A 21,112-nucleotide genomic window follows, 5' to 3' on the forward strand; every position below is an offset into this window, starting at 1 on the left:
TCAATAACTTCCAGTCAAATTTTTGTTATGACAATGACTTTTTATGCAGACTTAATTTTTTTAATTATATAAAAGGTCTAAGGCATCAATGCATTCAAAAGACCTTCTATGTAGAACAAGCCTCATTTTTCTTCACTTCACATGAGCAGAGGTTGTTTTTATTTCCATTGATGTGGTTAATAGGGTTTACCAGAGTTAATAAGAAATGTTTAAGCAATCTGAATATTGACTTTTTGACAGATGTTCTCTTAATTTAAACCGCTAAGACTGTATCATCATAAAAAACAGCATTTTTATCAACAAAGATAGTTTCTTTCCTTTCCAAATTATATTTAATCATTTTCATGAAAGTATTTTTAACAAAAATCATCTCTTCTGTTATTTGTTCCAACATACAGCTGAGGCAAAATATACAAATTTAGGGTAAGAGACTGAATTCCTGTAGGGAAAAGGAAACCACAGTTTTTCTGACAGAAAATGCTTTCTTCTCTTAAGTCATAATAGATGAGTTAAGTTGTAGTTGGAATTCCCATTTTTGTGGAATTTCTAAAACCAGATAGTGTGCTTTACCTAATAACCCAGCTTCCTTGTGGGGAACATTGTAATTACCCCATATGAGTAAGCATTTAAATCAAGTTGAAAAGGTAAACTCTCACAATTTAGGGACAATTTTTTTAAAAGGGGAAAAAGTAAATAATGATAAATTTTTAAATGTCTTAAGCAACATTTTCATAACTTATTTTGCAGGCTAAGATAATTGGCTTCTGTAGAAATAATATCATTTGCAAGTATTTCCATAATTCTGATTTAATGAAAATTACAAAAAGATAAAAATGTTATCAAGCTACTCTTACCACAGAAAGGACCCTTTTGTCAATGTAATGGCCATTCTCATTCCCTACTGCTGAAAGCGGATGCTGTGCCTAGTTTAGAGAGATATCTTTAGTAGAGAGGGGCAAGGGTAAGGATATTTGAGCTTTACCCTTAACTAAGATGGCAGCATTCCAGCTATGTGTGTGTCCTTAGCCTCTTAGGAAAGAAAAGATATCAGGTAGGTAACTTATCTTTTAAAATAGGTGTTGTTGGACTAAAAAGCAAAAGCAAGAATTGGCAGTGTCTGGACACAGATGTACAGTCCATAAGGCCAAAGAGATCACCTGGTGGAGGCAGCAGTGACTCTGAAGCCAGCTATCACTGTGGACAAGTCACAGTGGACACTACACAAGTCTTTCTCAACTTAATTTTAACTCTATCTAGCTTACTTTTCAGCTAAATTATATTGGTAGTTTTGAAATATTGAAATGCCTTCAGTAAACATAAATATTTTCATCTACAATGTCATTGATCCTAAGGGGCTAAGGACACACACACAGCTGGAATGCCACCATCTTGGTTAAGGGTAAAGCTCAAATATCCTTACTCTTGCCCCTCTCTACTGTGGCAGGAAGACAGGAGCTCTTAGAATAATTTTTAAGATGATGTATGTTTAAGATTTTGGCAGCAGCAATTGCAGTGGAGGTAAACCTAATGACATCTAACAGAAAATGGATGAATTGGAGTTAGCCAGATATGGATTCAAATCCTGACATTCCTATCTACTATTTTAGGCAACTTGCTACATTACATATATGTTACTTTGCTTTCAAGCTCCAAACTAAAATGTCACTCATCAATAAGATGTGTTCACGTCTCTCCTATTAGCGGACTAAATTCACTACTGCACAAACCAGACCCACCATCTTAACCCATTAAACCTAACACGCAAATTACATTCCCCAGTATGATTAATGGGATCATTGTATTCAGTATCGAAGCTAAATCTAAAGAGCATCCCGATTCTTCCCTCTCTCCCACATTCATGTATCTGCTCTAGCACTAAGCAAAAGCAACAGAAATACAAAGATATAGAGCCCCTAATCTACCTCAGTGTGATAAGTGCATTATGCAAGTCAATTTACAGCATTATAAAACAGACATTAGTCCCAAGTTTGAGATGAAGATGCTGAGACCAGAACAAGTACAATATTTAGTCACCATCAGTAAGAAGGCAAGAGTTGAATTTTTTATCCCGATCCATCAGCATACAAAATCATATTCTGCCTCCCTACTTCGCTATTTTCTGTCTAGTCTTATTACCCATTATCTAGATCAGCCCAAATCAGCTCTCATTTGATATGAATAGGATGAAAATATCCTTTTAAACTTTTTCTGTGCCACCATCTTTTCATACTCCTAGTTATTTCTGCATGTTAATATTATTACGTGGATCATGACACTGTAGAGCTGGGCCGGTAGTGAAGTCGTGTACAGCCTGGTTTTAACTGTCAGAGGCTGAACTCCACCTCGTGACAGCACCACCCAAGCCGGAGGCCATGGTCCTGTGCAGTGCAGGGTCTGAAAACCAGCTCTGAGCAAAAAGGCTGCTGGGAAGGGAATGGAGCCGAGTGGCCATTTTATGAGCTTTTAAAAAGCAACAAAGCATGTGGACTTGCTGATTTTTTGTCAGAGCTGCTGTGTAAGGCTACTGCCTTGCCAGGCAGCTGGGCAGCGAGTCTTCACCCCTGCTTCCCTCAGGTGGGGGGAAGCCCCCGACTTCAGCAGTGGTAGACATCTACCCCACTCTGCCAGCTCCTACAGCTGTGGAAGGAGAAATTTAGCTGCTGATTCTGTGCCTTTGTCTTCTAGCTTCAGAGAAAGTCTAAAAGTCAGATCTCAAGGTTCTATTAGGAGCTTGTTTCTAACAGAATCCAAAACAAATACCTGTACCTTGTTTTTTAAATTGAAAAACAAATAATCAATACTAATCTGAATAACAAATGATTGTTATTTGAATAACAATAATTGTTATTTTAATTATTTGCTTATTGAATAACAAATAATCAATACTGATATGGTGGTGGCAATTTATAATGAATAGGCATAGAAGACAGAGCACTATAAAAATATCAGAGAATCAATTCAAGAGAATTTTCCAGAATTGGACATGAGCATCCAGATTAAAAGTACCTTCTAACTACCAAATAAATTCATGAAGATGTCCCCTTCCCGGACAAGTATTTGCATAATTTTAGAGCCAAAGTGTTAGGGCGACAGGATGTCCTAAAGTTTATTCCATGCAGGCTCTGTGGATTCCACCCCTGCTCCAGACCAAAGCCATCAGGACATTGGGAAAGACAAATTTCATCCTCACCAAAGGGAAGGTGGCTGGGACCTGAGGGTGGGGTTAAGCAGCCAGGTTTGGTATAAAACCAGACACATGGGCCTTGGTGGGGGGTTTCCTTTTTGGCTCCCCGTCAGCTCATGGCTCTCGGCCAGCTCTGAGAGTGCCTTTGGGTTTCTAGGTCGGCGGATCGGGTAGGATGCATTAAAGACTTTATTTCCCTATTTTCTCCTTGAGTTGTACATTTCCTCATTTCCCCTTCCCTTGTAAATAAACCTTTTATTAACCTTTTGTGTGTGCCTGCAGTGGAGTATTAGTAAGTCCCTTTTAAGCGCGTGGGTGAGGACCCACAGCCAGGAACCCGTTTTATATCGGGGCTGCTCTGTAACAAAAGGAATAAAGACAAGGTCTGCATAGGTTCCAGCAAGAAATAGATGGGTCATCTATAGGAACCAGCCACATTGGCACTGGCTCCATCAATACCACTGGACAGTTATGCAGCAAAACATTCAAAGGTCTGAAGGAAACAGACTTTGGATAAAAATTCTATGTTCAGCCAAACTACTTGGACAAATGTTTGAAATAAACATGTTTTCAGAAACATATTTCTCCACACATGTTACTCAAAATAAGGGGCTGATCCAAGATAAACAAAGACGAGGTTCAGGAATGGAGGCCCCTATCCCAGAGAAAACTCCAGGAGCACCACCTGGAAGTGGTCCTAAAAAGTACCCGTTCAGGTGACTGGTAAGTGTTCCTGGGAGAAAGTAGTAATAAAACAAACAAGCTTTTCGTAGAATGCCCGATAAAGCAAAATGCTCAACTTAATATAGGCTAAACTTAATATTAACATAAAGGGACATCATAGGTTTAAAAAGGAAATTAGAAATCCTTGGTAAATGAAAAAAACTATACAAAGAATAAATCATTTGACTTTCGAGTTAACTACATTTGCATAGTTTATTGATTTAATTTAAAAAGAGTGATTTGACTATACTAGGAGGTTGTCTGATTAAGAGAGGAGGGATAATTTCTGAAATTGAATCACTGAAAATAAAAATAGAAGACAGTATTTAAGGATCAGCTAAGTATCGAAAGGTACAAGATTCCAGTCACAGGAAAAGCCTGGGGTGTGACTGCATTGGGGCTTCAGTTACTGGAATCTTAGTGCAGTTTGGAAAGTTGCTAAGAGAGTAAATCTCAGTTCTTATCCTAAGAAAACACACTTGTAGTGATCATTTCATACTTGTAAGGGCAGCAAGGACACGGAGCAGGTTTCCTGATCCAGCAGACGGGGTGAAGAAGGAGTCAGAGCCCTCGGTGGCTTTTGCAGATCTTTTATTTAGGTTTACCAGGCACAGGGCAGGCAGGGGTGCTGGGGGGCCGGGAGGCTGGCAGGCCTTCCAGCCCCCAGCAAATCCTCACTCTCTGGGCTCTCTCTGGCCTTCTCTCTGCTTCTCTTCTTCTCTCGGCTTCCGTTCGTTCTTGGCTTCTGCTGGCGTCCCCATGACACCGTCCTTAAAAACCCAGTCTCAGCCCAGGTGAATCCCATCTACCTATGCCCACACCCTGCTCGAGGCGCCCGCCATCAGGCATGCATTCAGGACCGCAAGGATCCACCATCTATCCTGATGGCGGGAAGGCAGAAAAGCCTGACATTTTTTCCTTACCCTACAATACTACATACAAAACCAAGCTATCTTTTCACGGGCTTGGAAAAAATATATGGTATATGGATTATATCACAATAAAAAATGAAAGAACCAACTAAAATAATTAAAAATGGTCGCCTCTAGATAGCCAGCCTGAGAATGGGGAAGAGTATGTATGTGCCTTGACCGAAAGCCTCCCTGTATTATTTGTTTTCACCAACCTCATGGGATATTGAGATTTAAAATATTTTAACTTTTTTCCAATGTGCAATAATGGTATTAAAGATTCTTCAATACTTTTGTTGTATGAACAGTGAATACAAATTTTTCTGTATAGTGTGATCTAAACTTAGTAAAATAAAATATCTGAAATGTAAGTTTTTTGTTTCTAGGCCACATTTTTAAATTTATTAAACTATTAAATTGAAATTATATTTTGTATTACATATAGTTCACTAAACTTGGGTATCATTTATACATAGATACATCTATATTATACCCTAGATTTAGTGACAGTGAACACTGAGAAACAAGACAGGAAGCATTTGAAAGGCAAATTTTATAGATAATGAATCAATTTCTGACGTGACCTAGTGTATGGGCAGAGAATGTTGACATTGGTGGTTTGTAGTCCCCCCGTGACAGTGTAGCCTACTTAAGAGGAAGTCTTGTCCCAAGTCCAATGCTTTTTATGTGCACCTAATAGCCTGACTTGCACACAGTAGGCCTTGTTGAATACTTGCGGCTATGAAGACCCTACCCGATAAAACTCTTGCCCGGTCATTGTGTTGTTCTTCAATGAGACAATCAGAGATCGTGGGAGGACAACGTGTCCTGATACACCTACTGACGTCATGCCACAGCGGTCGTTGTGGTAGTTGTGGTAGTTGTGGAAGGTTGTTCTGGAAGGTTCAGAAAGGAAACCACGGCCTATGGAGCAGCAGGTTCAGCTCAGGCACCAGTGTGCCATGAGATTTAGGGTAAAGTAACCGGACCGTGTTTGAAATCAAGCCGAGGCAAAGGAATTAGGAAATATAGTGGAATGTTCTTAATATGTCTTCAGAGGCCATAACAACCTCTTGCCAAATCAAAAACTCTTGTTATTGTGTCTCTTAAGAGATGAGATGATTGAGTAACAGGCTACAGATGTGAAACCTTCCTGCTTGTTTTCCACTTGAGGAGCCTGATGGGATGGGCTGCCCCATCTTCCTGGGGCGCTCACACAGCACCCCCCACCCCCAAGCCCGCGAGGACATTGAAGTCACTTGGAAGCTGTGAAGATGACTGATGTTTGGTGATACGGAGGCTCTGACTGAATCAGCCTGCCGTGGTGCAGCCCGAGCAGCCAGGGGGTTCCAGAATCCCCAGGTGAAGCTGGTTGGCAGCCGAGAGCAAGAGGCCTTCCTTGGAGGTCTTCATATATTTTCCCCTATGTGTGTGTTGTTCCAAAAGAAACGCCTACTCCCTGTAGAGGCAGGTGAAATCTCCATGTTGGGCCATGGTTGGCCTGGAATCATAAACAGGACATTTCTCCCCCTTAGAGCTTCATTTGCAGCTTAATGGTGCGCTCTGAGTGGCGTTTCTCCCTCTCCACAAAGAACGTGCATTCGCTGCGTAGATGACAGCCTGTCCTGGGCGTGCAAAAGAATTGGGGGTGGGCAATGCGTCAAAAGTTAGCAAGAAAAAAGTGCATGAATGCTTCTGAGGATGAAGCCTGCTTTTCCCACTTCACATGAAAAGGGCAGCCTATCAGACAGAAAAAAAAAAAAAAAAAAAAAAAAAACCCAGCCTATCAGACAGTATTAGGAATTTTCAAAGCTGCCAAAGAGTAGAAATGAATCAGCTTATCCAAGCCAGACCTACCTTTTGGGGAGAGTAAACACATGCGCTTCTCTGAACATGTGGCCTTGCAGTAAAGGCTTGATCCACCAAGGATCACGGACGCGTCACGGAATGTTGGTCTCCCTGGTGATCACTGCCCAAAGACTGAGGTCACTGCTCCAAGACTTTGCCACACGGTGACAGCTTCATCTGTCCATGCCATTATTTTTAAGACTCTGATCCCCCCTATGATTTGATCTATGGTAGAATTAATGTCAGGAAGGCCACCCCTGCTCCCAGATCTCAGTGCTCTGTGGGTATTTTTTTTTTTTTTTAGGACTGTTGACACTTTCACTGACCCATTTTTATGCTTGGTCGCAGCCAGTAAAAGTGATTCTCAAGCTCTAAGTAGCTGATCCTTAACTACCCCCTCTAATTACAGGCAGTGCCAGTTACACTACAGCTCCTGTTGGCCACGAGGGAGTGTGAGAGCTATCGATCATTTCCGTCATGAGCTGTAACTCTATTGTTGAGTAAAAGACAGCTGTGGGAAGTCAAATACACCTCCAGTGTGTCAAATAACCCTACAGCTTGAAAGAGGTTGGTCGATATCCTCTGATCACGCTTTAGATCTGTGGGATAAAAATCAGGGGCAAAAGAACCACATGAAAGGTTCTAGGGCAGAGAGGCACAGCCTCCGTTCAGTGATGTGCATACCCGTCCTGGGCATATGGAAAACAGGCCGGGTCCTGCTTCCACCTCACGGGCCACGGAGAGCCGTGCAATGCCCTCTTATTACCCCCTCTTTCTTCTTCACAGAGTGGATGTGTTCTCACTATGGAGAGGTGTCTAATTTGCCTTTGGATCAGAGGGTAGTGACATGTGATTCTTACTTTCAAATATATTTTTAATGCTTACAAGGAAGGGAATAACTTTACACCAACTCTCAATTTCTTAACTGAATCCAGCTACTCTTACAGCTCCAGTGACCACCCAGCTAAATTCGACATTCAGAGCAGCCCTCAAAATCCCATTGCCCGAGGAAATTGCTTTTATTAGCTCCTCTTTCTCTCGCTCACGGTACCACGAAGGTATCTCTCTGAGCCAAAATGGAACACTGGGTTCTCCAACTTGCCCTATTCTGTCAACTTTATGAAGCTGCGTGGGGATCAAGTGCGCTGGAATTATAAAAGACCTGGGCTTTGAAGGTTTTTAGTTACAAAAAATAAGTGAATGCATTGAAACAAGGGATTTTGAGAGGATGAAGCACAGAGGAGTCACAACTCAGTTTTTAAAGAAAATGTGACCGCGAGAAATATTTGTATAATTTTATGTCAGAAATTTCAGTTAGCATCTATGCTAATTTAGAGCCAGTTGTCAAATTGTGTGTACTTGGGAGGGAGACATTTCTTCTACTCTGTCAGGAGAGGGGCTGAGGGGGACAGCTCCCACTCTGCTCTCTCACTGCCCTCAGTCAGGGTGAGATAAGGGATTTACCTGACTGGTAGCTTGGCAAGAACAAGCTACTCTTTGTTCTTTGTGGAAACTCACCTGCCCACAGGTTCCCTTGCTTTCTGTGCCACGAGCCTTACCCAGGAAGTGCCCTCCAGATGGGCATGGCTGCCCGGGGGTAAAGCTGCCCGTTGGGCTGTTAAGTCTCACCTTTGTCCTCAATAATGAAGGTGATCACTGAGTAGTTATTTGCTACTATTTTTTTTCCAATTTATTCAGAATCCATGTAGACAAAAAGAATGAAAACACCAGCATTTACTCAACAGTAAAGAACTTTGTTATATTTGTCAGATCACTTTCCTATTTTGAAAGAACTGTTGTTCTGTATTCGTTATCTGCTGTGCAAAAACCCCCTTAAAACTCAGTGGTTTCTGTTTCTGTTTCTCTCTTTTCTCTCTCCTGTCTCTCTCTCCTTACCTTTTCTTCCTCTGCCTTCCATCTTTCCTTCCAGGGCAACATTAACTTACAACACTGTTTTCAGGCGCCGTGTTTCACCTCAGCAACCTCATAACCAAACATCCAGTCACCAGAAACTCAGATCAGTGCAGGCGGGGTTAGCGAGAGCACCACTTCTGGGAGTCTTGGCACCCTGGGCCTAGGTGTTCATCCCCTGTAACAAGAAAATAAGAATATTCACTATAAATAACTTTATTTATTGGAATATTTACTAGAAAAATTGTGTTCCTGCACTTCCATTTTTAATTGCTTGAAATCTCCTTGCCAATCTTGTAATTAAATGCTGATTCCATCCAACATGCTACAATTTCCTCAATAAATTTAAAAGATTGTGATTGTTTTTCAATTTGAACTCTCTGAAAGACATTCTTTCTTGCGTATGTTATTTATAAAGTTAAAATATCTAAGTAATTCTGTCAGTTTAATTATAAAGCACAATATAAAATCTGTCTTTTCCATGGGCTGGAGTGGGAGGGGAACCTTCAAAATGTACAGCACTTACTATGTCCAGAGGGGACGGTAGTATCTGGAACTGAAGATGCTGTAATGTGCTCTCAAGTTGGGCTTGTATGAGAGAGACCCAGAGGGCAGAGTGACTCTGCAATCTTTTTTTTTTTTGACTCATTATATATTAGTTTGTATAGGGCAAATAAATACTTGGTGTTCAAATATATTTAAATAATTTTTTTGCAAAAGGTCCATCATTACCCAGTAATGGAGGGATTGGGGTCAAAATAAGAGGGGTGCCATTGTATGGGGAATATAAGCAAGACTGTGCAATCTTGAACAAGCAAATGCCATTGCCAAAGTCTGTCTGGCTAATGACTAGTTTTGTCTGATTCTAACACTGGAAGTTCCCTCCATTACTGCTTACATCGAACAGGTTTCCAGAGCAGAGCTCAATTTCTGCAAAGACTGAGAGAAAAGAGTCCTATTGAGTAATAGATTTAGGGTCAGGGAACAGGGACGAGGCAGGGTCAGGTAAGCAGGACTGGAAGTGATTACTAGAGTATCTGTCACAGCTCTCTGTGCAGTGATTATAGCCACTGTGATAGAGGAAGCCCCAAATGTTAGTGGTTTTTCCTAAAGGCACTTTATTTTTCACTTAAGTTTTAAATGAACGTTTCTGATTGATGACTGCGTCTGCCTCAAGCAGCGATTCAGAAACCCAAACTCTTTCCATCCTCAGACCCTGTCAGTTTCATCTGGAGGATGCCCAGGCTGTCATGCCCATCTGCCCGCAGCAGCCAGGAAGGGGGACTGCATGGAGGCGAGTGAGATATTTCCATGGACCAGGGAGGGAAGGGACACACAGTCTCGGCCACACCCTGCTGGCCAGAGCTCAGCCGCCTGGTGCAAGCTCACAGGGAAGAGGCACATCAGCCCCGGATCATGGGGTGTGCGATCCAGCGGCGAGCAGGAGAGGTGGGGAGCAGGCTCCAGGAGAGAGGTTAGACTGTCTTTTCCACAAGCAGCAGGCTAGGCCTGGAAAGGCTTGGGACTGACACTACAGAGCTGTTGACTTTGACATCCTCATGTCTCCTCTCCGTCTACAGGCAAGAAAAGCCCAGCCTCTTGAGAAGAGCTAAACCAGCCCACAGATTTAGGGACCAGGTCTGATAATTGAAGAAGGGGCGGGGGGTGGGGAAAGCCAGGGAAGGATGTTGTCACCATAGACTCCAACTTGATCGCACTAATTTCCTATGAAGGATGCAAGTGATAGATGACCTCGGAGAGGGGCAGGTAAGCACTGTGGAGGAAGCGTGTGACAGAGAATGAAGCCCGGAGCTCTTACCAATGGTAACAGTATAAATATCTCTCTTTTATTAAAAGAGAGACTTTTTATTAAAAAATTAAATGCCATTTTATTAAAAAATTGGAATTTGATGAGTGTTATCGCTCATGGAAGCAGTGCAGAGCTTTCTTCTGAAACCCGAAGACTTCATTAATTTTCCTAGCGAGGATGTACCATGAGGCTCTTGCTGGCATTTATTTTTCTTTGACCACCGTGTCTACCTTAACTTTTTATGAGTAATCTGAGAAGCCACCACTGAAATAAGATGTGATCTTCCTTTGTGTTCAATCCGTCCTAGGAGTTAGAGTTTTCTCTATAGCTTTTCCCTTTTCTACTTTAAAGTCTATATGCATTTTTGCTTTTGTTTTAAATGCACATTATTTCTTAGCTTTTCAGAATTAAAATCTTTCTACATCCACTTGCTTTGGAAAAACAAACTCCCTGTAACATCGGTGACCCCTGTGCGCAGGGGGTGCAATGTGACCCCAGGAGCCCTGAGGTCATTGTAGCCAGTTCCAGTAGTAGCCTCACATCACAGCAAGGCTAAGAACACATTTCTGAAGCCCCTACAAAGACACACATCTATGAGTGCCAGAACTCAGCAACAATATGCAGAAGATGTATTCCTTCTGAGACATCCCAAATGCCGGCTGGTTAAACTTTCTTAACCAGTGTTCGTCTAATCCATTTTCTGAGCATTGTAGCTTTGCACCAATTCATGAGGGAGGAAATGGTTGCTTAATTGCCCAGAAGAATTTCCTAGAGCTGCTTCAGTTGTAACGACTTGTCTTCCTCTGCCCATGATCCATGAATAACAAAACAATTGAAAATGAAAGTCAGACTGAGCATATTAGCAGCATCTCTAAAAATAAAGCGGAGCCTTGAAGTTATTTGAGTCCATCCATCTCTCCTTTTCCAAATACTCTAATTTCCATAGCTCCGTTTGAAACTTTCTAATGTTTGAGAGTCAAGTGTAATTGAATTATGCTTTTTACTTCATCACCATGCGCTTTCAGCCAGAGGGATGAAATGCCAAGAAATATCCCACTTGCTCTGCTGAATTATCTCCCACCCAGCCTTGAAGGCAGCTTCTCGCTGTAAAGGGAATCTGGATTGAGTGTAGACTTGGGTTTATTTTCCTTCCATCCCTCCTTCTCATTTAGCTCACAGATAAGTCACTCCATTTCTCTAGATTTCACCTATAAAATGAGGAAGATTGAAAAGTCCAGACTTGCAAATATTCTCTGATTCTAGAATTCGATTTTGTTCTGTTGAAGAGAAAGCATCTAAGTGAAACCTCAGTGCAGCACCCAAATGTAGGTCTCCATTTTAAAACTTAAGTTGTCATTAAATTCTTTTGCTGAGCCTGTCCAAAATCCACTCGAAGCTTGGTTTTCCTCTGAATTGTCATTCTCGAACAATGATAAATTTTGCTAAAATCTGTCCTCTGTTTTTCCACTAACATGGAAGCATTCATTCCCCCTGTGTAGAGCTAACTCTCTGGGAAACACAAACCAAAAATGGATGTTTTACCATAATCCAGTTAATGCTTCTCTCTCTCTCTATTTTTTCTGATTATGTGAGAATTTCACATGAGCATGAGGACACTTCGCAAGGTTTTGAAGTATCACACAGTGTTCCATTTTATTGACATTAGGACTCTATGACATAGGCCAAGCTGACAGCTGAGGAGATGTGTGTTGTTTGCCGTATGTCTCTAGACTACATATTCAGTTCTCCCCCTGCAGAGTCCACCCCACTTCTAGAAGTGAAAATTCATACTTTTCTTCCAGAGGAACCAACATTTGATCTCCTGGAAGATTTGCCTGGGAATGGAGGCCCAAAGAAGTCAGTCTGATGTCCAGACCGAAATGGATGAGGTGTGAGTTTGAGTGAAACAAGAGGAAATGAATTTTTTGAGTTCATAGAAATGTTTTGATTTATTCCAGGATGAATGATACTATTTTACTGTGGCACTTTGGTGTCTTTTATCAAAGATAATACTTCTCTCTCCAGAATGAATATAATCACCTGTCATCATTTTCTTCTCTGCACTGAGAAAGGTGAGCTTCTTCATGAGAGATGCCTATTTAATAGTGAGTGACAACTGTATCGTGTCCTTGTTGGTGCTAGTGAGGCCACCGTTCATATAGATCACACTCAGGAGCATTACTCCACATCCCAGTGCAACACTGGCTTCTGGGTGAGGAAAGTTCACCCAAGAGAATTTTCCTGCAATTTTAAAGGTATAAAATGATGATAGTAATAGCAGCTACATTGAGTAGAAATTTTATTTGAAGCACTGAAACTTGAGTTTCCACCAGAAGTAATAGGTCCTGAGATCCCAGCATGGTAATAGATGTTTTATATGTATTATTTCTAATCTTCACAAAAGTGTTCAAGCTATAAATTATTCTCATTTTGTAGTTGCTGAAACTGGCACTTGGAATGCTTCAATTTGTTCAATGTCCCACAGTTATAAATGACTGAACCAGGATTACATCCAGAATTGTCTAAATCCACAATCTTCTAAACTTCTGGCCAGTGATGTTCAAGATGGTAGCAACCAGTCAGAGGTGGCTTTTGAGTCCTTGGCTTTGTGACCTAGCCAAAGTGAGATTTCGAAGTCTCAGTAATAAAAAAAAAAAAAAAAAAGTAAAGTACTTAATAGTGGTTTGCATGTGTCCTCTCAAAATTCAAGTATTGAAATCCGATCCTCCCAATTTCATATGTTGACTTCCTAATGCCCAGTTTGGTGGTAGTAGGAAGCAGGTTTTTGGGAGGTGATTACACCATAAAGTTGTAAAGCTGTGCCCCATATCAGACTCCTTGAGTAACAGACTGCATGACCAATCAGTGGTCTCAGAACAGAGAAATGGTAAAACAGGGAGAGGAATACATTGGCCTCAAACAATATGCACGCAGGTTGAACCTCCTCTTCACTAGAACTGTCTTAAAGTCATGTGTACCATGTGCATAATGAACTGGAAAATTAAAGAAAAGACCTTGTTCTGGCTGCATAGGTATCCCTGGACTAGAGGTACAATTGGATGACCTACAGTCGCAGTAAAGATCTTGTGTCGGCATGGAATTGTTGTGTAACCTCTGCAGAGTGGCTCATGATTTCTGGGTTTCTGAGCTCACATCTGGAAAATCCAGGTGTTGACATGAACTCTAGCTTTCTGAGTTGCTAACCCTATATGTAAGAGACTGATAGCAAATATTTAAGTTTGGCAATGAAGTAATTTTTCGGTAAAATCCTGCACAAGAGAACTAAAGACTTCAGTACTTTATAGAAGCTTATAGAACTTAAGAGAAAGAATACATCTCCATTTAGCTTAACAGGATCCAGCCTTGATATAAGAGTTCTCTTAGTCACATTTTTACAAAGCAGGTAAACTCACACTAAGAAGTAGTGTACACAGCCCCTTTCATTCACTTCATATAAGAACTCAGAGAAAAGATCTTTTCCAAATAGTTATTAAAAATTACATTTTAGAATATTAAGCTCCCCCCCAGGAAAATATCTCAACTTTCCTGGAAAAAAGTAAGCTATGATGATTCCGTCTTTCTGAATCCTTTGTTCTCTGTGTGTGATGACAACTTTGTACAAATTCCCTAGTGAAGCAAGCCTCCTGGACTTGAAAAAGGAACATCTGTTTGCTTTTTGGAGATGCTAAGTCCCTAGGAATTCACCTGTCAGAAGAGACAGTGATTCACTCCAATATTTGCCACCTTAATCTGGGATTTTATCTTCATTTTGATAATTTCCATGTCATTGTTATTGTTCGGTTCTTTGAGTAAATTCTCCTCATGAACTCCTATGTGTGGTGTAGGCTGCCTTATCTTAAAGAAAAAGATTTTGTCCATTTGTTACTATTCATTCATTTGCTAATCTTAAATTTTCTTAGAAAAATAATTTTACTCTCATTTGAGCTGAGTTCTGTGATTTGTTTTGTGTTTGACTAATTGCACATTAGAAAAAAATCTACATAGAATTTCTATCGAAGCAGAAATATTAGGTCTACTCAAAACTCCTTTGGCTGCCTGTCAGCTGCTGCTGACATAAATGCCTGGAGGCTGTAGATAAGGACTGGGGTATGTTCATAGAAGCTCACCATCCTCCACATCCACAACTATGGGCAACAGTGACTGTTGGAAAGCATTTTTATTATCCTTTCTAATCATAAAAAAAAGCATGATCTGAGAATATAATTTAGGGAATATAAAGCTTACTGCCAAATTGCCTTATAAAATTTTGAACAAATTAAGAGCAACATTCTACCTAAAAATATTCTTTTAGAGCATTTTCTCCAGTATCGAGTACTACTATCTTTAAACTGCCAATTTGAAAAGGTTTTGTGCTTTTTAATGATTATGTCTTGGAGAACTTGTGAACTAAAATGTTGTCTAATGTGTTTCCTTCTTCTTTTGTTCATTTCTTGCTTAGCTTTTTCTGATTTTTCTTTGGAGGGCCGCTTGTCAGTTTGCTATGAGTTCTTTGAGACATTTTTAAGTGGCGAGTATCTTTTTGCAAGCTTGTAAATAAAGTCATTTTCATTCCCCGAGATCCTCACTTCCTCATCATAACCTAGAAGTCCTATTTCAATAGACCCAGAGGATGTAGAAGCAAATGTGGGCACTATGATCTTTGGAGGGAATGCCCACGTCCCGCCTCCACATGAGGGCTGATCACCACAGCACAAGAGGATAATAAAGAAGTGTAAGATCTTCCCTTCTAAGACAAGAGATTTGTGGGTGGAAATGAGGCAGAGCAATAAAGAAGAAAAAAGGTAACCAATACTAAAGTATCTCTCCCTCATTCCAAATCCTCAGTGACTCACTGTCCAGGAGAGGGAAGCTTTTGTCTTTAGAAATAGACCACATATATGATTATGCCAGGAATTTTCTCTTGTTATCAATATCAGATAAGACCATAAGCCCATATTTGTTTTATTTACTACTTCTATTATGTTTTCTCAGAGTTTCTACCCAGGTAAGCCTGTGATGGGCTATCTGTGTGACCCCTTGGATAGTCTGGTCTGCGACTGGTTCTGATGAACCTCATCATTTCTTTTCCTCTTCCTTCTTGCTGAGTCGTACCTGGTTGTCGATAAAGGGAGACTTTTCTTCGATAGCCAGACCCAAGAGAAAATAGAGCAGATGTAGTCTGCATTGAGTAAAGATTACACATCCGCCTTAATCACCACCTTTCCTTTTTATAGTGTATAAATTATTGTCGATTTCATCATCTGTACTCAGAGCCTGAAACAGATGCTGAAGGTTTAGTTTAAAATGATATGTGTCTCCTATAACAACCCGCAATATGTTCTCCAAGGACTACTTAGCTACCACAGCCTACAAACTCAGTACAAGGGAGTTTATTGTTAAAAGTACTTGAGGTAAATTAAGCACAATAAATGGGACTTTCCTTAGAGATAACACTTAGCGGAGTTATTACAGGCCTTACCTGTCTGCTGAGGGTGGGCATCTGCCTTGATGACTTGGCTTAGAGTGCTTGCCTCTCCTTGCTGGGTGATTCAGTGTTCTTTAAGTATTCATCCGTAGGAGTTCTCCTAATGACATGTGGCAATCAGCGTTGCTTTCTTTCATTTCCTTTTTCCTTTCTTCACCTTCTTAGTTTGTTATAAAAATATTCTCTAAGAGAAAAATATTTATAGTTTTAATGTTCAATGCAAATTTCTTGTTTTGCTTGTTAGATATTCTCTTTTGTCTAAACCTGGGGCTAGGACACAGACCCAGGAATCCACAATTACATACTCCTCCCTCCACATGCTGGTAGTTCATGTCTCGTGTGGGAGGAACAGAGACCCCCTAGAGGGGTGGCGCGTCCTGAGGAAGGGTGGGTGACAAGGGGGATGAATACACGCAAGGAGAAGAGGAAGGAATATATCCACATCACCCTTCAGGTGAATCAGAGAAAACTACGTTTGGAAAATCTAACACTGTGGGTACCTTTGAGCAAAGAAGTCAGAATCAAAATTAGGATAAAAAATAAAAGAGGACTTGAATCTGATCTGTAGTGTTTGGGTCTTTTACAAGGAAAAAATGTACAGTTATTATTTGTGTAAATAAAATGGATTTTACAACAAAGAAAAGACTAGAAGGAAATACTATTTAAAAAAGAAAATGTGCCATAAAGTTTAGAATCCATCTGTAAATGACAAATATATAGTCTCCAAAAACAGGATATAATTATAGTCTCAATAATAATTAAATATGAGAACAAAAGCAATCTTAAGAATTAAAAGAGGGGCTTCCCCGGTGGCGCAGCGGTTGAGCGCTGGGTTGCGAAGCTGCCCGCAGCCTCTGCAGCGCCAGTTAGATCCCTGGCTGCTCCCTGGCCACCGGAGGAGGGTCCCACATGGCACGCAGACCTTTCCTGCCACCCGCTGCTCCCCTCAGCAGTGTACTTCGTCAGTCTGCCTGCTCTGCTCCCCTCTCTGGCTCTGGTGAATTCTCTCACCCTCCCGCGCTTCTGACTGTACCCAGTGCTTGTATATATAAATAAATAAATCTTTGGAAAAAAAAAAGAATTAAGAGAAGCAGAAACTAACAAAATAAAAGGACTTTTAAAAAGGACAACCTAATTTTACTACATACTAGATTTTACTGCAATTTTTATTCAAACACTAATTTTTTAATTAATTAACTTTGTGTTCAATGGAGTTACTGTCTGCCAAGTCAATCTCTGATAATTCGTGCATACTTCATTAATATTCCAGTCAGAATCAGCTCTTGATCCTTGAAGGTAGGACAGGTCTTTCCCTTACAATTAATATATGCTTCCTAGAATATTGGTGGAATTTTCATTAATTTCTCAAGGTCTACACATACTTTTCAGAGCTTAAGTCATATAGGGTATATATATTTTTGTTCTCTTCGTCTTTTAAAACAATTGACAGCTTTTAGATGATTAAAAAAAGGGATAGTTTTATGATTTTATGTTGAGATTATTCTTTAGCTGACAGTCTATCCAAAAGTATCCCACCACTAAAGAATATAGGTGTTCTGTTTTATTCCATGACTTCTACTGGGAGAGACATAATTGATTTATAAGAAGTATGGACGCTAACCTCCAATGTTACTGTACTTGGAGATAGGGTCTATGGACGGTAATTAATGTTAATAAGGTCAGAAGGGTGGGGCCCTGTTCTCATGGGCTGGTGGACTTATAAATGACAGAGATCTCTCTTCTTGTATGTGCCTGCACAAAGAAGTCCTGTGAGCATCAGACAGAAAGTACCCACCTATAAGGCTGAAGAAGTCTTTGGATGATGCTACTTTGCCAGCATCAGAATGTTGAACTCCCTAGTCTTCAAATCCATAAGAAATAAATTTGTGCTGTTTCAACCACCCAGTCAGCTCAAGCTGACTAACTCAGAAGGTTCTACTCCCTTCTCCCTCTAGAAAAATGACATAGCAGTTCTTTGCCAATGATTGACATTTCCCCAGGTAATGGGTTGAGGCCCCCCAAAAGATAATGTCATAACTGAATCCCAGAGGAATCAACCAACTCTGGAGACAACGTGTCTACTTTAATGAATACAGTAATTCTCGGACATAACAGGCCTATTCCCCCAGTGGGGCCTGGGTGGATATTGACATGGTCAAGTTTGCAATGGAGAATGGGTGCTGTGGCACCATAGGAAGAAATGGGTAGGAGGTGGAGTTATTAGTATTTATCAAAATATGACTTGAGACCTTATACCAGCATTTCCTTGGTGTTTGTGAAGTTATGTAGTTTCTGGGGAAAAGATCCAAGAATTGAATCTTCGAATGGCATTGTGTTCACACTTGAGAGTGAGAGCCGCTGGGAGGGTCCAGCACCTCCACTTAGAGACCATTTCACTAAGCCAAGCAAACAACATATGATGGGAATGAAAGATGTGACAGTGAAAGTTGAGAAAACATCACTTTGGACATTACTAAGTTCTAAGCTAATAGTTTTAGCATATTCCTAGCCTTGTCTCTGTTGTGATAATTGCCCAGTCTACAAGGCTGCGTGAAGTTCAGGGGTACGAATCAAGGTGCTTGTAAGTAATAACAGTCAGAAAGGCAGCAATTGAGCCCTGGAGTGTCTCAGTTTCCCCCCCCCCCAGTAAAGCCCACTCAGTGCTAGGTTGGCACCATCCACCATTTATCTAGAAAAGTTTCCGATGCAGTTGGTTGCAGAAGCTGCTAATATCTGAGAGACTGAGCTGTCCTGATGGGCTGCAAGATTTTAGTCTCTGCAAGAAACAATTTGCTATTATTGGAATTGAACTCAACTAAGGTTTAACCCTGAAGTTACAGGGGAGCCTCGGGTGTTGAGTGAGTGAAGTATTTACTGGTATTAGATTTTTGGTGAGATAAAGGCTAGTCACAGGTAGGGAAAATAAGGGGTGCTCTTGAAAGGATGTCTCTGTTATAATCCTAAAACAGTGTTATTTAGAAATGACTCAGGTGGCTGCTCTTCAAAACCAGTGAGAATATTGAGAAATCACTCTGGCTCCAGCCAGACCCACAGGGAAGTCAGCACTGGCTGTTCTTTGTGAGTGACAGGCTTATTCGTGATGATGTTTTCTTTCTTCCCTTGCCATTCTTTCAGAATCAGAGATGGCGGATGTCTGAAATATGCATAAACCCATTGCTGCACCAGTCCATGTGCCCCCAACCCAAATTTGTGATGAAATAAGTCTTATACTCGTACAAATTGAAGGAATGCCTATATGGTTTAAATGATGCAATTTCTCACTTTATTTTAGAATCTCTCCAACTGTACCAGGGACACTCAGAGAGAGAAATTGAGGAAAATTGTGGGTAAAGAAGTGTTGGAAGAAAGAATGGCACAGTTTCCGGTGGTCGCGTGCTCTTTTCTCCGGACGGTAGAGGCCGTGTAGCGTCGCCGGTACTCTGAGGAGAGAACAGTAGGTGGAAGGGTGTAAAAATGCAGAGCAATAAAACCTTTAACTTGGAGAAACAAAGCCATACTCCAAGGAAGCATCATCAACATCACCACCAGCAGCACCACCAGCAGCAACAGCAGCAGCCACCGCCACCACCAATACCTGCAAAAGGGCAGCAAGCCAGCAGCCAAAATGAAGGTTTGACTATTGACCTGAAGAATTTTAGGAAACCAGGAGAGAAGACCTTCACCCAACGTAGCCAACTCTCTGTGGGCAATCTTCCTCCTGACATCACTGAGGAGGAAATGAGAAAGCTATTTGAGAAATACGGGAAGGCAGGCGAAGTCTTTATTCATAAGGATAAGGGCTTTGGCTTTATTCGCTTGGTGAGCAATTGGGAAAAGGTGGAGAAACTGGGGAATGGTGGATATGGAAAATGAAGCAGTGCAAATAATTCTGACATGATCTGTTTGTTAAAAGCCTGTGGTTGTAGCTGGTGAAACAGGACCAAAAAATGCAGATTCTTTATATTTCTCATAGATTTTTGTTTTACTTGCCTTTTGTTTTACTTGCCTTTTGTTTTACTTGTTTTATTTACCTAGGATACTGGGACTTAAAGTATGCCCCTTAGAGCTTTGTTGTCTTAACTGAGAAATTTCAAACATACAGAAGTAGACGGAATACTATAATGAACTTACAGTTACTCATTGTCTGGCCTCAATAATTTTCAACTTGTTATCTTTTTTTTTTTTGGAAGAAATGTAAAGTTTTTATTTTAGTAATGATCAAGGTTTATATAATTTATTTCCCAAACCCTTACATATGTATTAAGATACTTTAAAACCATGAGGGGATAGTTTTACTTGTATCTGGGGTTTTTGGTTTTGTTTTTAATTTTCATTGTGCAAAAATACATGTAAGATTTATTATTTTGATCTTTTTTTTTAAAGTGGAACTTTAAAAAAATTAATTGATTTAGGAAAAAAAAAGAAAGAATGGCACAGCAAAAGTACTATTTGCTTATTAAGACTCAAAAAAGTTAATGAATAGGACACTCCTTTTTCCTTTTGTCTACACTTTCTTATAGAGAAATATCCCATTTGAAGACAACACAAATTAAAAGCAAAAATAGAAAAAAAAATGTAATCTTTTAGTTTGTATTTTCTATTGCCCAAATCCAGTGTTTTGGGGTGGCGAAGGTTATTGGGCACAAAGGACATTGTCCTGTGCCCCTTTGGGTTGTTCTAGGATGGCAAATAATCAAACAAGGTTCAGATACATTGATAAGAGAGAAAAAGTAAAAAAGAACTATAATAATAACAGGCATCCCTTCTGTATACATGGGAGAGACCCAGCAAAACTGAGTAACTCACCATTATGGCTTCAGAGGCCATTTTAAATAGCTTGGCTAAGACTAGGGAAGTGGAGGGGAAGGAAAAGGAAGGTCAATTAGGGAGTTTACCAAGGAAGGCGCAGTGAACACAGGCATGCAAATTTAAGATCTGCCTTCTCCATTGAAAAGACAAGGAGATTGATTCAGTCTTCTCATACAGTAAGGGAGATGCTCTAACAAGACTAGTTTACATGTAAATATATGTTTCAAAGCATCCAGCTTTCAGATTCCTTCTCATGAAATCAACATTTTTCCAAAGGTCATATTTTGGGTGGCAGGTTTTTGCTACCCAACAGAGTCAACATCCTCAAAAACATGTAGTATTAACACTGGGTGGATCTGATTGCGACCACCATCAGTTAAGTGTCAGGTAAGTCAGGAGGTGAAGCATTCAAAGAGCTAGCTCCTGTACCT

General features: G+C 40.5%; 1 long non-coding RNA gene across 1 annotated transcript in view; it reads right to left on the reverse strand.

Moving 5' to 3' along the window:
• Positions 1–5,305: 5,305 nt before the first annotated feature.
• The window catches only part of LOC119233631 (uncharacterized), a 41,970-nt gene continuing 26,163 nt past the window's right edge, over positions 5,306–21,112 (reverse strand). The window contains exons 3-6 of the long non-coding RNA XR_008550018.1: positions 15,867–16,056; positions 8,563–8,755; positions 6,676–6,891; positions 5,306–6,443 (exon numbers count right to left, since the gene is read on the reverse strand). This is a non-coding gene — a long non-coding RNA (uncharacterized LOC119233631). The remainder of the gene's footprint in view (positions 6,444–6,675; positions 6,892–8,562; positions 8,756–15,866; positions 16,057–21,112) is intronic.

This window comes from Talpa occidentalis, unplaced genomic scaffold, assembly GCF_014898055.3.
Source record: "Talpa occidentalis isolate TD23 unplaced genomic scaffold, MPIMG_talOcc4v2.1 talOcc4.8, whole genome shotgun sequence".
NCBI lineage: Eukaryota > Metazoa > Chordata > Mammalia > Eulipotyphla > Talpidae > Talpa > Talpa occidentalis.